The 13,718-nt window shown below is 51.0% G+C and overlaps 1 long non-coding RNA gene across 1 annotated transcript; it reads right to left on the bottom strand.

Moving 5' to 3' along the window:
- Positions 1 to 11,210: 11,210 nt before the first annotated feature.
- LOC135307466 (uncharacterized) lies at positions 11,211 to 12,317 on the bottom strand. The gene is made up of 4 exons (XR_010368187.1): positions 12,217 to 12,317; positions 11,944 to 12,015; positions 11,758 to 11,856; positions 11,211 to 11,313 (listed from the first exon to the last, which is right to left on the bottom strand). It is a non-coding gene; the product is annotated as an uncharacterized LOC135307466 (long non-coding RNA).
- Between the last annotated feature and the right edge of the window lie 1,401 nt (positions 12,318 to 13,718).

The raw sequence follows: 13,718 nt of genomic DNA, 5'->3' as shown, positions 1-13,718 counted from the left end.
TCACTGCAATCAAGACTAAGGAACAAAGTGCTTGGATCCACCACAGCCGTGTTAAGAAAGCTCCAGAAGCCCCTTGGAGAATAACACCGGGTGATGGTAAACTGAAACTGAAACTTACCCGCACAAAATGAATGCATCATGGTGGGTGGGGATTTGTGCTGAAGTGTTGTTTACAATCATCGCTGTCATCCAAAAATTAGAAAGTACTCCTAGCCAGAACAATGCTGAATGGCCTTGGTCCCAAGCCCTTACTCAATACACCGGATCCATGGGTAAACCTTCCCATTTAAAAGGTTTAAACCTAACAACTGTGGTCATGTGCAAAAAGCAAATATAAAAAACACTGCAGTGGCAGAAACAGAGGTTGTGGTGACTTCAAGGGACCATGGGGGAGGTAATTAAGATAGGGTGTAGAATGATTAATGGGACTACCTATAGTAAAGCAACCCAAATCAGTGTAAATAAGCACTGGAAGATTTGCAATCATCCAAATGAATTGGACTGTTGGCACAACTTCACATTAAGACAAACTGTTGACATGGTTTGCTTCTGGGCCTGCAACATTATTGGGCTGTCTTTCAAATTTAAAATAAATGCTATAGCTAAGCCTGTTACAACCCACCCCAGCACTCAAGCACAAACCCAAAATACGCCATTTAAGCTTGAACCTAGAGTTTATGAAATTGGCCCATACATAATAAGGAATATGGGTCAACAACAACTGTTATTTAATCCAGAATTATGACATGTCAAACTGTTAATGCAAACTACTATCTCGACAGTTCAGCCAGCTTGTTCCTCCTTCATAAGCTCATCCTTCAAGGGATGGACAAGATGGCTACAAAAACAAGCGCACTTCAGAGACAGAATGCAAAGGGATTTAACCAAGATGTTAGGGACTGGGCTAGGGGTTTTGAATAGGATTGACTCAGAAATATTAATGAATAAATTAGCTGTAGCAGCTAGCCATCCAATAAAATTAAAACAGCCTTTACAGTCATCTCTTTTGGCATTGGGAAATAGTCAGTGGCAAGTCTCGAGGGTGCTGCCGAAATGGAGAGATATGGAAGATCAAGACCATAGCTTGCTAGCAGACACATTAAAGGGGGCACAGGATAACATATCTTTAGCCCTCAGCTATATGCAAACACAATTATGGGTACAGTCAACAGCTCCTTTAATCATAAGAGAAGGAAGTGAAGGGCACTTTCCAACTGAAGTGCAAAAGGTTTTCTGGGGCAGTGCTACAGACATTGAGAAAGATTCACAGTCTTGGTGGACCATGGTAATTTTACATATAATCCCCCCACTAACACAGCTACAGCCTTCGTGCTCACTCTGCATAATGGCACAGTTCACGCTATTCACGCCATTGCTGCCTTAGGGCTCAGTCACGAGCAGCCAGCATTATACCCCTCAGAATACAGGGTATGGGCTTGGAAAATCCAGGGGAGATGGCAAACCATAAACTTGGAACCTTGCATTGCTCAAGAACAACAGGGATTCATCTGTGACAGTAATGTGATTAGTGCTCAAGACATATGCCTTGACAATGACCAAGGCATTTGCCACTTTGAGATCCACCCAGAGACCAACCAATAAACGGTACTAGTGTATATAGGTGATGGCTGTGTGTGTTTAAGGACTGTGTGTGATGTCATAGAAATTGATAAGAAAAAGGTTGCCAGGGGCAAGATTTTGACCCGGTGGAACTCAGCTAGATGTTTCTCTTTACCAGATAGAAGGAGGGCAGCTCGAGTCCTGGATAATTTCAACTGATTTATTGCAGTGTCCAAAAAGGATAGGAAAACACGGAGGGTAGGCTGACGGACACACGGTGGAACGGAGAGACAGCAGGTTTGGGTAACAACCAGCAGAGGGACACCAGGGCGAGTGTGAGATCTCTGGGGAAAGTTACAGATTTTGTGCACAGAGCTACATGGAGGGGGATGGGAGGGGAAAAGTTTTCATAGGAGTAACTAATGAAAGATACAAAGGGTACAGGATGAGTGAGGTGGGAAAGGGAGTACAGCATTTGAACCATGGGAAAGGAATGAATTTTCCCTGACTTAGACAATGGTGCTTTCCCAGGGCATTCCTGAGATAGCTTTCTCACCCATGACCCCCACATCTCCCCCTTCTTTCTTTATTAAATAAATTTTTCCAAGTCACTTTTCTAATGCTCTTTTGAAACAACTCAGGGCAACCATTATCATAAAAATGACAACTAAAATCCACACCAAATTTTTGAGAATTGGTACAAGCCACCCGGGGATTCCCCACTGTGTGAGTGCTTTACCTACTACATTGATGTCTCTGGTCTCCATCATGAGGTCTTGCACTTGGTTTTGAATTTGCTGAATGCTGGCATGTATGGAGGTGCTTTTAGATGTTAAATTAAAACAGCACAGACCAGCAAAGTCCTGACAGCTGTGACCGTGCGCCAGAAGGAGAAAATCAATGGCAGCTCTATTTTGTAGAGTGGCGTGCCTGGTGGTTTCTTCTTCCGTGAGCAGATCTGACAGGGCTGCGGAGGCAGCTTTGGCCTGATGGCTGAGCCAACACCCCAGGTGGGAAATTTCACCGAGAGCCTTTGCAGCTGCGTACCAAGGTAGAAAAATGGACACAGAGACTCTTTTGGATTCGCTCCAAACGTAAATTTTGTCATCACAATTTGGGTCGAATTGACTGCAAGTTTTCTTTTTGAGTGCCAATCGTTCTTGATTCTGCCAATTTATAATTTGTGATGTGTTTGGGGTGAGGACAGTCAGCTGTTTGAGGCTGCAGGGACCTCCTTTGATCTTTGATGGGATCCCTGCCCACACTCTGTCGCCGCAGATAAGAAACACGCCTCTCGGTGACACTCTGGGAACGTCACTGGACTCAGATGGTGTGCTAGAGGTATAGTTGCACCATGTGGCTGAATTATACTTTCTGCTATTGGGTGTTACATCTTTCTGAATTACTGTGCCTGTGATTGGAGAGTCATGCCAGATGGGTGTGTTTTGTAGATAGAAAAACCTAACACAGTATGTAGCTGGAGCAGAGCCCAAGAAAACTAAATCCTGAGGCTCTTATGTGGCATGTGGTAAAATCTTTGTCCAGGTGTCCCAGGTATCAACCGGATTTGGTTTCTTCCCTGCATATGGATAATCTTTTTGTAACAGAGGCTTTCCCACCAGGCACGTAGATAGAGGATTGTCCACGCTGCCCATTGACAAGCAGATCTTATCTTGTTTCAGAGTTTTTGCCAGAGTCAGCCATACATCTTCTGTCGGTTGTTGCACCATCCACCCTTCTGCTATCCACGGATGGAGCAGAATGGTGATTGCAGTGAAAAGCACTTGTTTGAATTTCATTCTTTCCCGGGTGGCCTTCCAGGGTGATTTTGCTGTAGCAAATAGCAAGAGAAACATATAACATTAAATTTCTGTACACTCTTTCAGTCACTCTCCTCACCCTCCCCCTTTTCTAATAATCGTAGGACACAAGCAGGAAAGAGAGGCGTGGGGACTTGTGGGATGGGTTGGGGGCAAGGTATGTGGGAAAAGGGATAGGGATAGTTGGGAGGAAAGGAGGGGTTCTGCAGCAAGGTATGAGAGGGGAAAATATTTTTTTGTGATGAGAGTTCGTGCTACAATGTTGGGAATTCTGGTCTTCTTCTTCCGATGCTTCCAAGCGACTGCATCTGCTGCGGTGTCTGGCTGATCAGATGCAGCTTGGCTTTTCCTGGGTGGGTCAGCAGGCTGATCTGCATCCTGGTAGGGTTTGACAAAGTGGCCTGGAATCCAGTTCGGCCCTGTTTCTGTTGAAACGCACACGTACCCTTGGCCCCAGGTTATTAGTGGAAAAGGACCTTTAATTTGGTGGGACTCAGGGTCTCTGATGAGCACAGGTGGGCGTTCTTTGAGATGGGCAAATGTGTTGTTATGCAAATGCCAAAGGATTGGAGGATTTGGCTCTTTTGAATGGCAGTTAAGAAAAGTGAGCACATATAGTGCTTTGCAGAGTCTTTCTTGAGGTGTCATTAAAAGGGCAGAATCTTTTTGTAAACCTAACAGGTTGTTAATTTCTTTGTGTGTGCCTTCTATTATTGATTGTCCCTGAGGGTTGCGAGGAATGCCGGTGGGATGGGGATTTCCCCAAGCTGAGAGAAAATTTTGAAATGCTTTGGAGGTGTAACTTGGTTCATTATCTGTCTTAATCTTTTTTGGAACTCCTAGGGTAGCAAAGGCCATGTAAAAGTGCTTGGTGACATCTTTGGCTTTCTCTCCTACATGCAGAGATGCAAAGATTGCACCAGAAAATGTATGTATACATACGTGAATATATTTTAATTTCCCAAAACATGGGTAATGAGTAATGTCTGACTGCCACAGGTCAAATGCATTCAGTCCCCTAGGACTGATACCTGTTAATACTGTTGGAAGGGCATGGGATTGGCAATTTGGACATGTGGCTACAATGGCACGGGCTTGTTCTTGTGACAATTTCAACTGACGTGCCAGGGCTGGCATGTTTTGGTGGTAGAACAGGAGGCTCAATTGTGCTTGTTTAAAAATGTCAGGTAAAGTTGGTGAAGTAATTGTGGTGGTGACTGTCATTGCCAATGCATCTGCCCTCTGGTTCCCCTCAGTAAGGAAGCCAGGCATGTCAGTGTGGGATCTTACATGTAGAATATGATAGGGTTGCTCTCGATGAGAGATGAGCCAGATTAATTCTGAAAGCAAGGAAAACAGCTGTTTGTTTTGCACGTCTTTGAGCAGAGCATGCTCTGCTCCATCAGCTATCCCGGCAACATAAGATGAATCAGTCACTAAGTTAAATGGTTGCTGGAATATCCTGAAGGCACTCACAACTGCAAAAAGCTCTGCAATCTGGGGGGAACCTTCGATGGTCTGAACATCAGATTCCCACTTTTGAGTGTTCATGTCTTTCCAGGTAAATACCAATCTGTGGGACCTGCCAGACCCATCAGTGAACACTGTGACAGCGCCTTTAATAGGAAGATGACTTTGGAAAGTTTTTGGAACTACATGGAACGAATCTTTGAATAATTTGTGCTTTGGGTAGTGAATTGAGACTTTCCTGAGATAGCTATCTAAAGCAATTTGGATGTTTTCATTTGTTTTTAATAAGGCGTCCAATTGACCTAACTTCAAAGGCAGGTAAATGCATGAGGGATCACAGCCTACGGGGCTTCAGAGGCGATGGTGACTTTTGGCAATTAATTTTGCTAGCAACTCTGATGGTGTATACACTGTTTTCGCAGGCTGATGTGGGAGAAACAACCACTCGAGTATGATGAGTGAGTCTTTCTGTGTCGTGTCCCACTGAAATAGGAGCCCATGAAAGTGTGGGCACTTTCCCAGGATGACAAATTAAATCGTAAGGTTTTTTCTGACCTGTTCAGCCTGTCGTGTCCTCATTGCCTCTGCTACTTTCTGCAATGTTTCCTCTGCCTCTGGTGTCAGGGTCTGTGGGGCTGTGGGGTCGGTGTCTTTCTTCAGCAAGGAGAACAGTGGAGCCAGCTCTTGCCTTGTCAAACCGAGCAAAGGCCGGACCCAAGTGATGATCCCACAAATGCGTTGAATGTGCTCTAGAGCCTGTGGCTGTTCATTTACAGAAAAAATCTGTGGTGTTACAGTTCTCCCAGTGATGAGATACCCAAGGTATGTCCACAGTGCTGACATTTGTATTTTGTCCTGAGCAATTACAAAACCTGCTTTCTCAATAGTAGAAACAGTCTTTTTGAGAGCGGCACTAAGGTAACTTTTGGTGGCAGCACAAATAAGTATGTCATCCATGTAATGGACTATGATAGCTTCAGGAAACTGATTCCTGACAGGTGATAAAACCTGAGCAACCTACATTTGGCATAACACGGGGCAGTTTTTCAATCCTTGAGGATTGATACCCATTGATACCTTTTAAAAGTCTCACTTCTGTTCAGAGATGGTACTGAAAATGCAAATCTGAGGGCATCTCCTGGGTAAAGTGGGATGTTAAAGAAGCAGTCCTTGATAGCAAGGACAGCAAGCTGCCAATCGTGGGGAAGCATAGAAGGGGAGGGGAGGCCAGGCTGAAGGGGACCATATCCTCAATAACCTCATTAATTTTTTGAAGGTCTTGGAGCAGACGCCAACTGCTTTTGCCAAGCTTTCGGATGACAAAATCTGAGGTATTTCACGGGCTAGTTGATGGAACTAATTGCCCGAGTTTTTCTTGCTCCTTGACTGATTCGATGAGCACATTTAATTTGTCTGATGGGAGGGGCCACTGATCCACCCACATCGGAACATCGGTTTTCCAATTCAATGGTGGGGAAATTCGCTCTGCAGTGGCCCGTGCCAAAAATCCCACTTGGGGTCAGGGATATAAAGGCAGGCACCTCACTGGGATAAAACATCCCTGCCAAATAGGGAGATATTGGATGACACGACAAATGGTCAGATGGTGGAGACTTGCCCCTCAGGCCCCTCTACGCTTACAAGATGAGGACTTTGCATGGAATTGACAGCTCCACCAACACTGGAGATTGTGCCACAAGGGGACACCAGTGCCCAGTCGCGGGGCCACTTTGCCCTGGGGAGGATAGTAACGTCCACTCCTGTGTCAGCCATGAGATGAAGTTCAATGGATTTCCCATTTTTGGAAATACAAGAATCAATCAGGGGTTTGTCTTTACAAATCTAGTGACATGCAAACGCATCAAAATTTGAATCAGGTTCAACCTCTGAATCCTGGCCGGTTAAAATTAACATTTGTGCAAAAGGTGCAAATTTCAACAATGTAAATGGTGGATTGTAACAAACAACTGACACAGTAATTTCATTGCCTGGATTTACAGTCACAACTTCTGGTAATATACTTACCTGATCTGGAGTGTGTTCACTGTCCCCAAACAGCAGGACTGTAGTTGGTTGAGGGTGGAAAGGGGGCTCAAGGTACCCAGCTGGAACTCAAACTAGATCTTCGTCGGGGAAAAGCAGATGGACAGAACTTACTAACATTGGTCAGAGGCTTTGGGGAAAGTTCCGGGTTCTGCGGAACAACTGGAGTCCGTCCTCATGACTGCGGTCCTCTGCGAGGAGCCTGTTGGGGCGGGGGACTCCTGGATGGCTGGCAGCTGAGGTGGGTTTTGCAGGCAAGGCCGGTAATTTGCTGTTGTTGCGCGGCGTGGCCCCATGCTCTGCTAAGCATTTCTCTGGGTCGGCTGATAATATTGCTGCTGAAAGTTGTATGTGGGCCGATAGGGCTGTTGGAAAGGAGGAGGCCTAGGAGGTGGAACATAGTTAATAAATTGCCCAACAGGAAGGTGAGGACAGTCTTTCTGGAAATGTCCAAGTTGGGCACAGTAAAAGCAACAGACATTGCTAATGTTTGTCATGGCTTCCCTCACTCCCTTGCTCACTGCAAATGACACCAGGGCCAGCACTTTGGGGACAGAGGCTCCTGTTCAGGGTGGTGGCACTATGTCCCTAGCAACAAGCTGATAATGCAGCTGTGGCAGGGATTTTGGACATGGCTTAGGGATGGCTGATGAGAGGCGCAGGTGCAGGTACAGGTCTCCCTGATGGAACTCTTTGGCCGGTCTTGTGAAGCTGCAGAGACGCTCCTGTGGAGAGAGGAGGTGGCTGAGGCCCCAGCTGCCAGTGGCACACAGGGACCCTCGTGCACAGCAGGGCCCAGAGCTGGCAAGGCTCCCCAGCACGGCTGGAGCTGCTGGCACAGCTGGGCCCAGCTGGACAGCTGCCCCTCAAGGCCCCGGCCAGCAGGGCACAGCTCTGGGCAGGGTCCCTGGCCAGGAGCGGGCCCCACAGCGCCTCTGCCTTTCAAGGGCAATCTCGGCCCTGCTCTTTCTCCTCCCCACCTCCCTCTGCCTCTGCCCCGTGCCCCTGGGGCTGCTCTTGGCCACAACTGCTAATCCGTGATTGTTCTCTCAGCAAAGGGGCATCGAGAAGTTGCCTCCAGCATGCAGCGTGATCTCCACACAGTGACGGACCAGGACTTCCAGTCAATCCATCTCTCGATCCCAGTATCCATGGGAGCACAGTTCAGAAGCGTTTCCATGCCGTGCTGGCTTGCCCACGTGCTTTAGGGAAGTGGGCATTGCAAGGAGCTCCTTCCTCAGTGGCAGCAGGCACGGCTTCAGCTGCAGCCCCGGTGCTGCCTGTGGCGCAGGGAGCGGCCGTGGCTGTCCCTGTGCTCGGCTGCAGCACAGGGCCAGGCCGGAGCGGGGCCCTTGTTGTGCCTCCGCCGCTGCTCGGCAGCGCCGCCGGAGCCCGGGGCCGCAGCCCTTCCCCGCCGGGGCCGGGACCTGCCCGACAAGGGCGCGGCGGCTCCAGAGGCCCCGCCCGACCCCCAAGGATGGGCTCCGCCCGCCGGCCGCAAGGCTTGGCAGGAAGCTTTCTGCCCACTTTGCACAGCCTCCACCCAGAGTGGCCCTTTGCTGCGCTGAGGAGACTGACAAACCCCGCTGCACATCTCATGAGGGATCCCTGCACACCTTCGTAGAGACCATCAAGACTCCTTTATGCCTCCTGAGGGATCCCTGCACCCCTCAGCAGAGACCCCAAAATATCCCTCTGTGCCTCGCAGAGAATCCGTGCACACCAATGCAGAGACCCCAGGGCAGCCTTGTGTGCCTCACAAAAGACCACAGCCTCCTGCCCACCTTAGGAAGGACTCAGCTCCTCTCCAGGCCTTGACGGCAAGCACTAAACCACCACGTTAATCACAAGGAACTCATGCCTCTGCCAGCCTTACGGATGTCTCCAGTCCCCTGTATGCCACAGAAGAGATCTCAAATCCCCTGAGAACCTGACGAGGAACCCCAGCCCCATGCACCACTCTACAAAGGACGCAAAGCCCTGCATGCCTTCCTGCAAAACCCAACACCTACAAAACCCCCCCTCCAGCTGGTGTGCCACATGAGGGACCCTGGCCTACTGCCATCCTTACAGGCTTTTATATGGCATGCCCAATGCCCGGCATGCCATAGAAAAGCCTGGCTTGTCATTAACTCTAGCCAGCAGTGGCAGAGTAGTTCCCTGGCAGAAACCAATTCCCTTCTGGGCATGGGGAAGACGTGTTGTGGTGCCGGCTGCATCTGTGGGAGCAATGGGGAGCGTGAGCCCGTGCTGTGCTGCACTGCTCAGCTGGCAGCACGGTGGATACAACAGGACGTTCTCTGTTTCCCCCAGAGCTGGGGCCTGCAGGCACCTTGCCGGCCCTTGGCACAGGCTGTGCCAGCCAACAAAGCCCAGCAGGCCGGGAGGAGAGCCCGGGGGCAGCGCAGCTGCTTGGGCAGTGGCTGCTGCCAGGGACACGGGCCAAAGCCACCCCTGAGCAGCCACTGCCACCCCTGGCCCTCCCTGCCCCGTGACAGCTCCCCCAGCCCCAGGGGACAGGCTCAGGCCCACTAAGGACACACTGTAGCCTTGCTCTCCCTCTCTGTCCTTTCCCCACCATGGGCACCCCATGCAGTCACTCCCCAGGTTTCAGGATGTGTCCCCCATGGAAGGACCCCAGCAGGACTGCTCAGAACCCGAGTGCCCTGAGCCTGCTTGGGATAATTCCCCTGAGCTGTGCTGGTCTTGTCTGGGCTGTGTAAGACTAAACATTAAGAATTAAAGGCAATTATACTTTTATTGCCCAAGTGTCAGAAGATTCTAGGTTTCCTTAACTGTAAAACTACTTTGTCAAATGCAGAACTGTTGGAGGAAAGGGGAACAAATATCTGGTGTCCGTATTCTATGAAAAACTCTTCTCAATGCTACAAAGGAAAAATATATCTAAATGTTTTAAAATGAAAGACAAAGATAACATGAGGGTGCTGTTGGTCTGATGAGCCCCATGCCCAGCTGCTGCCTGCCCATGCCTGGCTGTGCCCAGACGAGCAGCTCCGCCAGTGCTGGTGGTAGCACACAGACACCTGAGCTGAAGCTGGACTCAAGCCTGTGATAGATGAGTAAAGTGACAGTTGACTCTCACAATAAAGGATAAATATCATGCATATATGTTAAGAGAAGTTTTATATATATATAGATATGTTTTACCCCCTGTTGTGTTGTTATCTTGGGATTACCTGAGTTTGAGACATTTAGGAGGGTCACCTTGCTACGACAGCAGCACCTGACCTCCAATCGAGATGTAAGGAAGTAAACTCCAGCACTGGACATCAAAGAAGGAGTCGATAGACAGAACTTTAAGAAGAGCAAAAGAGTTAAAAGGTGAGACCTCCATTGCGTGCATGAGAATGTGGTGGGAAAAATCCTCTACTCTCGGCACAGTAACATTGTCTTTATTCAGTGTCCTGTTATATTTCTAATAAGGTTTTTAATAAACATCTAAAATTTTTACAAGTAAATATAACTTTTAGAATAATCCATTCCCTGGCTAGAGGGCTGCACCTCCTATCCTGGATGGGCAGCTAGGTCATTCCCTTCAGGGAGAGACGGATCTGTTCTAGGCAGTGGTTGTAGCATACTTCCAGCTATGAGCTGGTAATACACCTGTGGAAGGGACAACGGATACTGGCACGGAGATGCATGATGACAGGCCAAGTTCTCCATGGCTGAGGTATTAGGCCGGTCTTGTGAAGTGGGAGAGGTGCTCCTGTGCAGAGAGGAGGTGGCTGAGGCCCCAGCTGCCAGTGGCACACAGGGACCCTCCTGCACAGCAGGGCCCAGAGCTGGCAAGGCTCCCCAGCATGGCTGGAGCTGCTGGCACAGCCGGGCCCAGCTGGACAGCTGCCCCTCAAGGCCCTGGCCAGCAGGGCACGGCTCTGGGCAGGATCCCTGGCCAGGAGCGGGCCCCACAGCGCCTCTGCCTTTCAAGGGCAACCTCGGCCCTGCTCTTTCTCCTCCCCACCTCCCTCTGCCTCTGTCCTGTGCCCCTGGGGCTGCTCTTGGCCAGGCAGCCTCAGTCGGGAGCCAGCTCTGGCTGCAGCCCCCCGCTCGGGGCTGCTCCTGTGCCTTGGGCCTCTGGGCACTCAGGGCCAGCTCCGCAGCAGCTGCAGCGCCAGGGACGTTGCTGCACCAGTCCCATTTCCCCGGGGCTCTGAACCAGCTCCAGAGGCCTGGAAGCCGAGGCGCCTCCAGCTTTGGCTGCTGCCGGGCCGGGCAAGGGCAGGCCCTGGGGGAAGAGCTGCTGCCACACAGCCCCGGCCACGGCTGAGCCCGGCACAGCAATTACCTGCTGTGCCTGTGCCCGTCTCTGCCATCACCTTCCTTCCTGCAGCTATGGCTGCCAATGAGCCACTGCTTCTCCCTGAGTGTTCCTCCTCCTGAACAGCCTTTTGGTCCATCACTTGAAAAAGGAAAAAAGGGACAACTGGATCAAATGGAAATATTCCCCACTGGGGAGGTGGCACCTTCATGAGGCAATGCTTGTCTAAGTCACAGGTAAAGATCAGGAAAAAGCCCAGGTAACTGGGGCTGGGCCAGTGCACTCCCATGAGCAAACAGCTGCACCTCCTGATCTTCTCAGAGACTGGGAAATGGCAGGGGATCTCAGGCCCACGGTACAGTTGGGGCACCCTATCAGCTAATGCCAAATTCCATCCTGCAGAGGCTGGGGAGGAATTGCAGCAAGGCCAGGCTGGGAAACAGCCCTGCAGGGCGTGAAAGCAGCAGCGGGGCAGCGAGGCTGCCATGGATCCCTTCCTGCTGTGCCGGGCACGGCGTGTCCAGATGTGCAGCCAAAGCCCCCAGCTGCTGAGTCCCAGGGGAAGCATGAGGGAAACGCACCCACCTTGTCCTCGGGGTGCTTGCTTCTGTGTTTGTCTCAGGAATTCATCTGCCTCATGAGATGTTTTGGCTGCAGTATCTTGGGTCTTTCCTTTTGCAGGACCTTAAGAGAAAGTAGTTCCATTTCCCAGGAATGGATCCCACAAAAGCAGGGCTCAGCCTGTGAGGTCAGAAGCGACACACTACTCACCCCTGCCATGGGAGCTGGGTTGGGGCCAAGCATCCAGCCCTGGACCTGGAGAAGTCCTCCCGGCAGACACACCTGTAACTCAACAGCCACAGACGCTTCTGCCATCTCTGCTGATCTGCATGGGCACCACTGAGCCGCAGCAGCGGTGAGGGGATCGTGCAGGGTGCGGGCACACGCGTGCATGGTTCTGTGCTGGCACCTGCAGCGATGCCTCCCTGGCCCAGCTTTGGGCTCTGAGCTGGAAGCTCTCCCAGGGGAAAGGCCTTGACCTACCCTCAGCATCTCCCGGAGGCTCCGTCCTGGATGTGGGACCTTCACCGGAAGGTTCATCTGCAAAGAAAGGCAGGACAGAAGAGCTCCTGTGGCACTGCAGGAGATCCTCAGGCTGCCCACAAGGCTCAGCCCCAGGGCACAGCCCTGGGCCCGGCCCCTTCCCTCTCTGCTCTTCTCTTTGACTGCACAGAGCACACGGAAGGACACACTGGCACAGCACACGGGAGGAGGACTGAAAGATCAATGCTCCTTCCTCCCACTGACAGCGATCCTGTGGGATTCCTCAGGCCTCCAGAAGGGAGCAGGGAAAGATTCTCAGAATCCTTCAGCCTTTACATAATGTTAAGGGAAAGGGTCTATAAATGAGCTTTTGTTGCATTGATCCTGATTATTCACTCAGGAAAGGCAGAATGAAAACTTGCCTCCAGCATCCTCCAGGAACTTCAAACCATCCTTCATCAGGACTTCCTGAAAACCCATGTCACGATTCCAGTCTAAAAGGGAGCAGAGATCACAACCATATCTGTGGCATGCTGGGAACCCCTAATGCTACAGGGAAAAGGGCACTGCAAGGGGGTCGGGTAAGGTTATGGGACCCAGATGGGAATGGACATGGCCAAAGCTGCACAGGGGCCTGGGGAGCTCTGGGCTGGCTCCTGATCACTCTCCACACTCTTTCCCTGCCCTCAGCAACATCCCTGGGAGGGGTGGCTGGAGTAGCCCAGGGCCCTGGGGCTCTCTCCCTCAAACTCACAGAAAATCCTCCCTAAAGCCCTGGGGTAACTGCAGCAGGCAGTGCCACAGCTATCCATCCCTCCCTCCTACACTCCCTCCTGCCCTCCTTCTGCTGGGACAGCTCCCAGATCCCAAGGGCAAACAGCCAGGCCCTCTCAGGACACACTGGAGCCTTGCTCTCCCCCTCTGTCCTTTCCCCACCGTGGGCACCCCGTGCAGTCACTGCCAGGTTTCAGGACGTGTCTCCCATGGAGGGACCCCAGCAGAGCTGCTCAGTTACCCGAGTGCCTTGAGCCTGCTCGGGATAATTCCCCTGAGCTGTGCCGCTCTAGTCCAGGCTGTGCCCGCACTGCCAAGCAGCAGAGAGGGCAGCTCAAGCCTCAGCAGGGCTCAGGCCCAGAGGCACAGCAATTACCTCCTGTGCCTGTGCCTGGCATGGCCTCCCTTCCTGGAGCTGAGGCTGGCATGCAACCACTGCTTCCTCCGGCAAATGCTTCCTTCTGCACAGGCTCTCGTTTCATTTCTGGAGAATGGAAAAGAGACAGCTGGATCAGATGGAAACATTCCTCACTGGGAATGGGGAAGGTGAGGCATCACTTGTGAAAGGAATGGATAAGGATCAGAAAACACCCAGGATATTGGGACAACCCAAGACTGCTTCCTTCCAGAAACAGCCCCAACATCTGATCTGCCTGGACAGAAGGAATTTGCAGGGGATCTGAGGGTGGGCATGGACTGTGGTGCAATTGGGGCTGTCTGTCAGCTGA

Source organism: Passer domesticus, chromosome 9, assembly GCF_036417665.1.
Source record: "Passer domesticus isolate bPasDom1 chromosome 9, bPasDom1.hap1, whole genome shotgun sequence".
In the NCBI taxonomy this organism is placed as follows: Eukaryota; Metazoa; Chordata; class Aves; order Passeriformes; family Passeridae; genus Passer; species Passer domesticus.
The sequence above is the reverse complement of the archived record's forward strand: the minus strand, read 5'-3'. Positions and strand labels throughout refer to the sequence as shown.